General features: G+C 39.9%; 1 pseudogene; it reads right to left on the reverse strand.

Annotated features, from left to right (window-relative positions):
* Positions 1-8,700: 8,700 nt before the first annotated feature.
* On the reverse strand, positions 8,701-10,221 carry LOC143925453 (E3 ubiquitin-protein ligase TRIM21-like; annotated as a pseudogene).
* Between the last annotated feature and the right edge of the window lie 1,487 nt (positions 10,222-11,708).

An 11,708-nucleotide genomic window follows, 5' to 3' on the forward strand; every position in this document is an offset into this window, starting at 1 on the left:
AAATTCATTCTATACGAAATTCAAATGTCAGAAATATATATATATATATAACCATCTTCCGAAAATTCAAGTTTAGTATATAATGATTTCGATTTTAATAGAAAAGATTTTAATAGAATATAAAAGAATAGACTAGAAAAACAATAGAACAGAACAGAATAAAATATAATATATTCTATTCTGTTCTGTTCTATAGTTTTTCTAGTCTATTTTCTATTTTATTATAATCTTTTCTATCCAAATTTAAAATTAATTCATTTAAAAATTTGAATTCATACTATTCGAAATTCAAATTTATTCTATTCAAATTTGAATTTCAGAAGATGGTTGTATATTCTTTCTATTTTATTCTATTAAATTCTTTTTTTCTATTCTGTTCTAATCTTTTCAATTTGAATTAGAAATTTTGGAAGATGGTTAGTTACTTATACTTACTTATATATATCTGTCACATCAACTTTTCATACTTGCAGTTCACCAGTGCAAAAAAAACACACACATCTTATTTAATTTATATTTATGGTATCAATGAAGTTGTCAACATGCCTGATTGAAGAAGTCACGGATGTCAATCGCAAGGCAAGTGCATATGCTGTATGTCATTGTCCACTTGCCAAAAGTTGTGTATTGTATTTGTCCACTTGCCACGTCACCTGCCACAAGTTGTGTATTGTCCACTTGCCACGTCACCTGCCACAAGTTGTGTATTGTCCACTGGCCACGACAGCTGCTAGGAGTGCCACGTGACCTGCCAGGAGTGCCACGTGACCGGCCACGAGTGGCACGTGACCTGATACGAGTGCCAAGTGGCCGGCCACGAGTGCCATGTGGCCTGAAACGAGTGCCACGTGACCTGACACGAGTGCCATGTGACTTAACACGAGTGCCATGTGACCGGCCACGAGTGCCATGTGACCAAGTTGTGGATTGTCCACTTGCCACGTCACCTGCCACCAAGTGACCCCAGATATGGGCAATATGAAAGTACTTTTCTGCAGCAGAGAATTACATTTTGAGACCCAAATTTGGGGCCACATATCTCAGGGTCACTTATAGCTTTAAACACAAATTTGGTATGCAAACACAATAGAACTAGCACTACAACATATACAAATTTGGGGTTTCTAGCACCAAGTGACCCTGAGATATGTGGCCCCAAAGTCGGGTCACAATAGAACTAGCACTACAACATATCCAAATTTGGGGTTTCTAGCACCAAGTAACCCCGAGATACATGGCCCTAAAGTCGGGTCACAAAATATTTTCGAATTCGGTTGAAATTGTTTCAAATGCAGTTGAAATAATTTTGAATCATGTTGAAATCATTTCGAATTCGGTAGAAATATTTTTGAATTTGGTTGAAATATTTTCGAATGTGAATGATTTTTCGAATTCGGTAGAAAACTAAAACGAAATACGAAAACTAATTTAAGGAATTTAACGAATATAACTAAACAAAATTAATTAATTAACGAATTAAAACGAAACAAAACTAAACAAATTTTTTCCTTTTGCTCATGTCTATTGTAAAGCCCAATCAAGAGTGTATATGGCATCTTTGTGAAGAATATTGGTGTATCTGCAGTAACTAAAGAAAGTCTTCAAGATTTATTGTTAACTTAAACATGAATAAATGTAAAAATTAAATGATTAACCACACTCTAAATAAAATACATATGAATCCATAAACTTCAATTATGGTGACAAGTGAATAGAGTGATATAAAGTTCCAAAAGTATCCAATATAAATATATTAAATAAAGTCCCATGAACACTCTGTGGTATCCAAAAACACTTCTGTGCGCAAAACACCCGTATGTGTCTTCTCTACACAAACATTCATATGTGCATCCTACTCACCAGAGCATGTCGACCCCCATTACAGGTAGTCAAGACAGCAAAGTTAGATGTATCTTCTTGGAGAGGAAGACAGCCCAAGGCAAGTATCGCGGACGCTGCTCCTGGATTCCTAGGCAATTGTACCAGCTTATATAGAAGTAAAAATGAAGCCTCTCATGGTGAAGTATATCCCAAAAAGATTTATTAACCACTTTACGACCATCACACGAACATTTCATCAGCAGAATGGCACGGACAGGCAAATTGGCAAGTGCGTGCTGCCAAGCTCTGTGCCCATGGGACCCGCAGACTAGATGTCTGCCAGTGTCCCGCGATCGTGTCACAGAGCTGAAGAACGGGGGGATGCCTGTGTAAACAAGGCATCTCCCTGTTCTGCCTAGTGACAGGACACCGATCGTCTGCTCCCTTTAATCGCGAGCAGTGATCAGTGTCATATCACAGTAATACACACACAGTTACAATCACTCCCTAGGACACATTTAACCCCTTCAGCGCCCCCTAGTGGTTAACCCCTTCACTGCCAGTGTCATTTGCACAGTAATCAGTGCATTTTTGTAGCACTATTCGCTGTATAAATGACAATGGTCCCAAAAAAGCGCCAAAGTGTCTGATGTGTCCGCCATAATGTTGCAGTCACAATAAAAATCGCTGATCGCCGCCATTACTACAAGAAACAGCTGCATTTACCTAATTTTCTTAAACAATGGTCCTCTTTGCCAATATCATGGATTGGTAAAATAAATGTAATAAAAATTACTGTATTGCCTAAAATGTTATATCTCTTTTGTTTATTACCCATTCCTATCCCAGCATTCTTCCTTAGGTACCTACAACGTAAAACACAAGCATTCATATGGAGCTCCTCAAAATCTCGCTTACCTACCGACACTCTTCATCTTTCTAAACTTAAAGTAGGATTAGGTTTCCCTAACTTTACCGATTATTTCCATGCAGCACAAATAGCACATATTCCTAAATATCACACAAAACATGGGGTCCCCCTCTGGGTAGCGATTGAATCAATCGACTGTGATCCGATCTCCATACCATATCAAATATGGTCTACCTCTTCTGACCGTAAAACAATAAAAAATAGGATTACTAAACATACAATTGCTATATGGGATGGATTCAAAATAATTAAAAGACTACAATCTCTGAACCTCTTGTATCATTTATTAGAAATCCACTTTTCAATCCGGCTCATACATCTCCTAAAACTTTAAAAAAATGGATTTCTGCTGACTTAACACAACTATATGACCTGATAACGACCACTTCACTTAAAACATTTCCTGAAACCCATCAAATTCCAGATTCAGAACTCTTTTGTTACCTACAGATCAAAACATTTTTATGCCATTTATACAAGGTAGAGATAATCTGTGACATAACGCATTTTGAATGTAGGGGCTCATGTCAATGTTGTATAGTCACCTGAATGCTTTGCCTGATACAAAAACATCCTCCTATGTGGAAAAATGGGAGAATGATCTTGGTTTTCACATGGACTCATCCAAATGGGATAAAGTCTGGGCCAATACCAAACTATCTTCTCAAAATGTAGTAGCCTTAGAGGCGAACTATAAAGTACTTATGCGTTGGTATCTGATCCCTGTTAGGATTGCAAAATATGTTCCACAATACTCTCCACTTTGCTTTCGTGGCTGTGGTGATCCAGGAACGCATTTTCATATCTTTTGGGATTGCCACATAGCAAAAAATTATTGGAAAGAAATATTCCTAATGCTCTCTAAATTATTCAAGAAAAATATCATCCCAGATCTGACAATTGCGCTTCTAAATGTAAAGCCTGCCCAAATCTCCTATACACAATTTAAACTCCTTCTACAAATTAGCACAGCCGCAAAGCAGACCATCGCCAAAGCATGGAAGTCCTCATCATTAATGCTTTCTGAAACTAAGAATAGAATACATCAAGCCATGATCCTCTGGAAAACAGATGCCATATCCAACGATACCATACCTAAATATGGATAATATGGAGTCCTTGGGTGACCCACTCTCTTTCTCCTAATTTTGACACTTCCTTACTTAGACCTTGGTAACTACAGTGCCTTGCGAAAGTATTCGGCGCCCTTGAACTTTTCAACCTTTTGCCACATTTCAGGCTTCAAACATAAAGATATACAATTTTTATTTTTTGTGAAGAATCACCAACAAGTGGGACACAATTGTGATCCAGGAACGCATTTTCATATCTTTTTGGATTGCCACATAGCAAAAAATTATTGGAAAGAAATATTCCTAATGCTCTCTAAATTATTCAAGAAAACTATCATCCCAGATCCGACAATTGCACTTCTAAATGTAAAGCCTACCCAAATCTCCTATACACAATTTAAACTCCTTCTACAAATTAGCACAGCCGCAAAGCAGACCATCGCCAAAGCATGGAAGTCCTCATCATTAATGCTTTCTGAAACTAAGAATAGAATACATCAAGCCATGATCCTCTGGAAAACAGATGCCATATCCAACGATACCATACCTAAATATGGATAATATGAAGTCCTTGGGTGACCCACTCTCTGTCTACTAATTTTGACACTTCCTTACTTAGACCTTGGTAACTACAGTGCCTTGCGAAAGTATTCGGCCACTTGAACTTTTCAACCTTTTGCCACATTTCAGGCTTCAAACATAAAGATATAACATTTTTATTTTTTGTGAAGAATCACCAACAAGTGGGACACAATTGTGAAGTGGAACGAAATCTATTGGATATTATAAACTTATTATTATTATTATAAACTTTTTTAGCAAATAAAAAACTGAAAAGTGGTTCGTGCAAAATTATTCGGCCCCTTTACTTTCAGTGCAGCAAACTCACTCCAGAAGTTCAGCGAGGATCTCTGAATGATCCAATGTTGTCCTAAATGACTGATGGTGATAAATAGAATCCACCTGTGTGTAATCAAGTCTCTGTATAAATGCACCTGCTCTGTGATAGTCTCAGGGTTCTGTTGAAAGCGCAGAGAGCATCATGAAGACCAAGGAACACACCCGGCAGATCCGTAATACTGTTGTGGAGAAGTTTAAAGCCGGATTTGGATACAAAAAGATTTCCCAAGCTTTAAACATCCCAAGGAGCACTGTGCAAGCGATCATTTTGAAATGGAAGGAGTATCAGACCACTGCAAATCTACCAAGACCTGGCCGTCCCTCTAAACTTTCAGCTCAGACAAGGAGAAGACTGATCAGAGATGCAGCCAAGAGGCCCATGAGCACTCTGGATGAACTGCAGAGAACTACAGCTGAGGTGGGAGAGTCTGTCCATAGGACAACAATCAGTCGTACACTGCACAAATCTGGCCTTTATGGAAGAGTGGCAAGAAGAAAGCCATTTCTCAAAGATATCCATAAAAAGTCTTGTCTAAAGTTTTCCACAAGCCACCTGGGAGACACACCAAACATGTGGAAGAAGGTGCTCTGGTCAGATGAAACCAAAATTGAACTTTATGCCCACAATGCAAAACGATATGTTTGGCGTAAAAGCAACACAGCTCATCAACCTCAACACACCATCCCCACTGTCAAACATGGTGGGGGCAGCATCATGGTTTGGGCCTGCTTTTCTTCAGCAGGGACAGGGAAGATGGTTAAAATTGAGAGGAAGATGGATGCAGCCAAATACAGGACCATTCTGGATGAAAACCTGTTGGAGTCTGCAAAAGACCTGAAACTGGGATGGAGATTTATCTTCCAACAAGACAATGATCCCAAACATACAGCAAAATATACAAAGGAATGGTTCACAAATAAACGTATCCAGTTGTTAGAATGGCCAAGTCAAAGTCCAGACCTGAATCCAATCGAGAATCTGTGGAAAGAGCTGAAAACTGCTGTTCACAAACGCTCTCCATCCAACCTCACTGAGCTCGAGCTGTTTTGCAAGGAAGAATGGGCAAGAATTTCAGTCTCTCGATGTGCAAAACTGATAGAGACATACCCCAAGCGACTTGCAGCTGTAATCGCAGCAAAAGGTGGCTCTACAAAGTATTAACGCAAGGGGGCGGAATAATTTTGCACGCCCCACTTTTCATTTTTTTATTAGTTAAAAAAGTTTCAAAAATCCACTAGATTTCGTTCCACTTCACAATTGTGTCCCACTTGTTGGTGATTCTTCACAAAAAATAAAAATGTTATATCTTTATGTTTGAAGCCTGAAATGTAGCAAAAGGTTGAAAAGTTCAAGGGGGCCGAATACTTGCGCAAGGCACTGTATATAATTTTGTTTTGAATAAATAGATACCGTATATACTCGAGTATAGGCCGACCCGAATATAAGCCGAGGCCCCCAATTTACCCCCAAAAAAACTGGCAAACTTATTGACTCGTGTATAAGCCGAGGGTGAGACATGCCTGTCCATCCCTGTGTGTGTGTCCGTCCATCCCTGTGTGTCCGTCCATCCCTGTGTGTCCGTCCATCCCTGTGTGTCCGTCCATCCATCCCTGTGTGTGTGTGTGTCCATCCATCCATCCATCCCTGTGTGTGTGTGTCTCCATCCATCCATCCATCCATCCCTGTGTGTGTGTGTCTCCATCCATCCATCCATCCATCCCTGTGTGTGTGTGTCTCCATCCATCCATCCATCCATCCATCCCTGTGTGTGTGTGTGTCTCCATCCATCCATCCATCCGTGTGTGTGTGTCTCCATCCGTGTGTGTGTGTGTGTGTGTGTGTGTGTGTGTGTGTGTGTGTGTGTGTGTGTGTGTGTCCAGCCTACCTGTGTCCCGAGCCTTTGTCCCGAGCCTTTGTCCCGAGCCTCCGTCCCGTGTCGTGCCTTGCCTTCGTCCCGTCCCGTCCCGTCCCGTCCCGTCCCGTGCCGTGCCTTGCCTTGCCTCCGTCCCGTGCCCTCTTCGTCGGCGGCCATTGTAAAATTCAAAAGCCGCGCCTCCTCCTTCGCCTGTGATAGGCGGAACACTGAATTTCCCAGCAGCCTGTGTTCCGCCTATCACGGACGTCGTATCATCCTCGTCCGTAGTACGAGGATGAGCGGATGCCCGTGATAGGCGGAACACAGGCTGCTGGGAAATTCAGTGTTCCGCCTATCACAGGCGAAGGCGGAGCCGGAGGCGCGGCTTTTGAATCATAGAATGGCCGCTGTCTGTCTGCTCGACACGCTGATCGAGCGGGCAGACAGCGATGACTCGAGTATAAGCCGAGGGGGGCACTTTCAGCCTCAAAAAAGAGGCTGAAAATCTCGGCTTATACTCGAGTATATACGGTACTATGTAGATATTGTTACTAAGAAATCCCCGGAAACCTCTACTAATCCAGACTTTTTTTTTCCTCTTCTTATCTTTACTTTCCTTTTAGTCTTTTTTTCTTTCCTTATTCTATCCTGTCTTCTTCTATTTATAATTACATAATAATCACAAAATGGTAGCGAAACATTCACTTTTATAATTCTCAATTATAATACAATAATATCTAGTAAGCTATAATGTCCTATTATAAGTAGTAGTAATTAATATTATTTCTTTATTATATATTACTCTAAATGTTAAAAGTTTAATAACTTTAAAAATTTTTGTTGCTCTTGATCTAATTATTAAAATTGATTGCAACACCTTAGTCTTTCTAAAAACATATAGCCTACTTAAATCTTTAAATGCTTGCAACTACAAGAAATACTAAGATCTGACATGTAAATGAAACTAATGCTACCATTTAATGTAATCGAATTTTTGTTAATTGTACCAATGTTTATATTTTCAAAATCAATAAACAAATTTGACAAGAAAAAAAACATATAAAAACATACTACAGATTGTGAAATGTTAAAATCATAGGTAAACAGGGGGCGCTGTACTGTACTCCACCTGTTCTGGATAGTAGGATGCACATATGAATGTTGGTCAAGAGAAGACACAAAGGGGGTTATTTACGAAAGGCAAATCCACTTTGCACTGCAAGTGCAGTTGAAAGTGCTCTGAAAGTGCACTTGGAAGTACAATCGCTCTAAATATAAGGGGTAGATCTGAAATGAGGGGGAGCTCTGCTGATTTTATCATCCAATCATGTGCAAGCTAAAATGCTGTTTTTTACTTTTCTTGCATGTTCCCCTTGGATCTACAGCGACTTTACTTCCAAGTGCACTTTCAGTGCAGTACAAAGTGGACTTGCCTTTTGTAAATAACCCCGAAAGTCACAGGTGTTTTGAGCACAGAAGTGTCTTTGGATACCACGCAGTATTCATGGAACTTTATTTAATATTTATATTGAATTATTTTGGAACATGATATCACTCTATTCACTTGTCACCATAACTCCTTATTTGGAGCGTGGCTAATCATTACATTTTATAGTTTATTCATGTTTAAGCTATTTGCTTTAGAACGTGCAGCTATATTGTTTTGTTTGTTATAGACATTGCTTATTTTAGTAGTAGCATATTTGCGCAGATGCTGGGTTAATTCACTCACACATAATCATATTTATTCTTAACTGCAATTCAAAACATTTGTATCTTTCAAATAATCCTCAGTTTCAATGTTTAAAAATATTCGCTCAGAGTAACAAACTCCCCCAGTTTAACCACAATAAACCATCATCGGGTTTTAACCACAATAAACCATCATCAGGTGATTAAATGTCCCTCTTTACCATCTTAGGGAGTTGGGAGGTGCACATGGAGCAATTCAATGATAGACCTGTATAATGCTGAGATTCCTATAACTTTATTGAACCCTTAAAGAAAACATCTGATATACACACAAACCAGTGCAAGAAGAAAACCATGTGACAAACGAATGTCCATCAAAATCTCTTTATAATTAAATCCAATATTTTAGTTCTTTGGTATGCTTACATTAACTTAAGAGCTTCACCCAGCCATTTTCATCTAGATAGAAAGCAGAATGGAGGGGTTCTGGTGAATGTGGTAGCAAAGGTGTGGAGGTGTCTGATGGTGCCACTTAGCTGGTAGAAGGACAGATGGCCGGCTTTATAATCCAAATATACTCCTACTTTCTGCAACAGAGACTCATGGTTCAATAACTCAAAGTCAGAGTTGTGGACAGCAGCAAGTTCATTATCAGACATGCCTATACACCACGACTTGTTATTTCTTCCAAGGTCACCATCAGGTCCTCTATGGTGGGATAGCAAACGCCAATATCCCAAACTTCAGAGTAACCAAACTCTACTTCCCAGTAATGTCTACCACTGGAAAAACTCTTAATGCTTATCACCTGACAATATTTGTAAAATCTCTCTAATAGATCTGGTTTATTCTGTTCTGTTTCAGATGGCAATGCCATTTTCAGGTCACAGATAAAGCCAATGATTCGTGTGCAGTTTTTTCATCCAGTAACACATTTGTCACGTGAAATTCATTTTTGAATTTTATGTTAGTGATTAGATCAGTTAGGGATCTGTGCAATGTAAGTGAGATCAGGAAATCATCCAGGTTGCAGACCTCAGGTTCCTCCATATCTTGGTCTTCTATTTCTGGTTCTTGTAGGAGAGGTATGGGGTCGGTTATGTTACACAGCTCCTCAATGTGACAGATCTTCCTGGATAGAGTGCCTTTCTGGGTCTCAAGTTGCTGGATCAGCTCAGAGACCGACAGTAAAACCTTCTCTTCCTGTCTGGAAATCTCTTTCAGGGCTCTCTGTTCCTGGACCTCCAGCTGTCTCCTTATATCATCAAACAAGGCAGTGACTCTCTTTTTCTCATTGTAAAATGTTTCCTGCGCTTTTCTCTTGTGGTCCTGTAGACTTTGTACTTTTTCTTCAATTGCTCCTCTCACTATAGTCACTTTTTCACAAACATTTCTCAGTCTCTCCTTCTTCTTCTCAGAAGCCTCTTCTAAAAGATCTACTTCATGTCCTTTATGTTTCCCCACAAGAAAGCAGGACACACATAGACAGACGGCATCCTCAGAGCAGTAAAACTCCAGAAGCTTCTTGTGGATGGAGCACTTTTTAGTACTGAAGGAGAAGATGGGTTCTATCAACACATGGTCCACTGTCTTGTTGTGGGCTGCCAGGTGTTTCTCACACATAGAAGTCTCACAATGTAGACAAGACTTGATAGCTGCCACTCTAAAATGCACACATTATGTACAGAAGATCCCACTATTCTCCTGTTTCATAGATTGGGAGTCTTCTGCAGTGTTAATCAGCTTAACCTTCTCCTCCAGCACAGGACACTGCATACTTCTCTCCGCACCCCAGACAGGGAAAAACACCAGATCCCTTCTGTTTATCCAGAGTAGTCACAAAACAGTCCTGGCAGAACATGTGTCCACATCTCAGTGTCGCCAGTTCCATATGAGGGTTCAGGCATATGGAGCAGCTCAGCTCATCTCCAAGTGCAGCAGACGCCATTCTGAGAAGAAACAATGAAACTGAAAATGAGTTTGTATAAGAAGAGGAGTCTTAAAATGTAAACTATGTCCAGCAGAGGAGAGAATAAATGCAAAGCTATCAACTCCGATTCATGGCTTACTCACCCCAAAATAAATTCAATAAGTGTGATGATAATGAGGAATGATAAACCCTACACAGCATGGAGTGAATGGGAGAGAAGTACTGAGTACTGTGCAATACTTATTTTCCCTTAAAATGTGTGAATTGTTAAAAAAAAGGTAGGTTTAAAAAAAAAATAACAAGTCTGTGGTAGAGAGACATTTATACCAAACACAGATCAACAGGAAAAGAAAGCTGGGACTTAATAAAACATCCTTAGTCCAGAGTATGCAAAAGACTCCTACTGAGGCCCTGTCCTAAACGACCCTGTTGTAAATCGTCTTTTATGAAACTACACAATAAGGATGAGCTGAGGTGTGTTCAGACACAAGTCTGGACCTGTCTGAGCTATACTGCCAAGAAGCCGTCACTGCAGACAGCCAATCATAAGTGGGCAGGGTACTATCTGCCGTTGAAAATATATAAGATGTATGTGTGTGACTATAAGGCTGAGAATGTCCTCACTGCCTACATATGGCTGTAGACAGTAACAGCTTTTTGGCGGCAAAGCTCAGGTGGGTTGGACTGGTGTATGAACATACCTGAGCTCTTTCCTGCTAAGCAATACACCTGTTTTGCTAGGTTATCTTTGGTATACGAACCGACAGTTGAACTACACAGAGTATAGTTTCATACATTCTCTATAATTCTTGCTGTACTGAAGTTACCTTCAAAATTTATTACCGTATTTGCCGGCATATAAGACGACTGGGCGTATAAGACGACCCCCTATTTTTCAAGTGAAAACATAGGTTTTGGGCAATACTCGCGGTATAAGACTACCCCCCTTCTGAGGCAATACCATTTTAAAATAACATTAGAACGATTAAAAAATACAAAGCAAGAATGCCAACTACTCATCTGCCATGCTGTGTTATGTCATAAAGTAAATCAAACAATAATAACACAAACAGAGATCTATTGAATGCCACAACTCTGGAAAGTAGAATTTTTCACTAACCAAACCTATACCACTTTTGGGTTACATTCTATGGGAATTGTCCACCAAAATGCATTTAATAAACCCCCTGTCATATGTCCCAGATTTACCTGTCCCTCTTGGGTGCCTGGGACCTCAAAGGCAAATAGCAGGATGTATAGTAGTAGGAGATCAGTGAATGGATTTACCCAGGGAAGTATGGTGAGTGGTGTATTATTTTAATGAATACAACACCTGCTTGGATTGGCAGAGGCTGTAGCATCATCAGCCCTTGCCTCTCTCTCTCTCTCTCAAAGCCAATCCGAGCAGGCTACTCTATGTAGCCTGCTCGGATTGGCAGAGGTTGTTACTCCAATCCAAGCAGGCTCTGTATTCATTAATAGAATACATCGCTCGCCGGGATTGG

The sequence above is a fragment of the Lithobates pipiens genome, unplaced genomic scaffold, assembly GCF_037356315.1.
Source record: "Lithobates pipiens isolate NorthernLeopardFrog02 unplaced genomic scaffold, aLitPip1_a1.2 Scaffold_22, whole genome shotgun sequence".
Classification (NCBI taxonomy): Eukaryota; Metazoa; Chordata; class Amphibia; order Anura; family Ranidae; genus Lithobates; species Lithobates pipiens.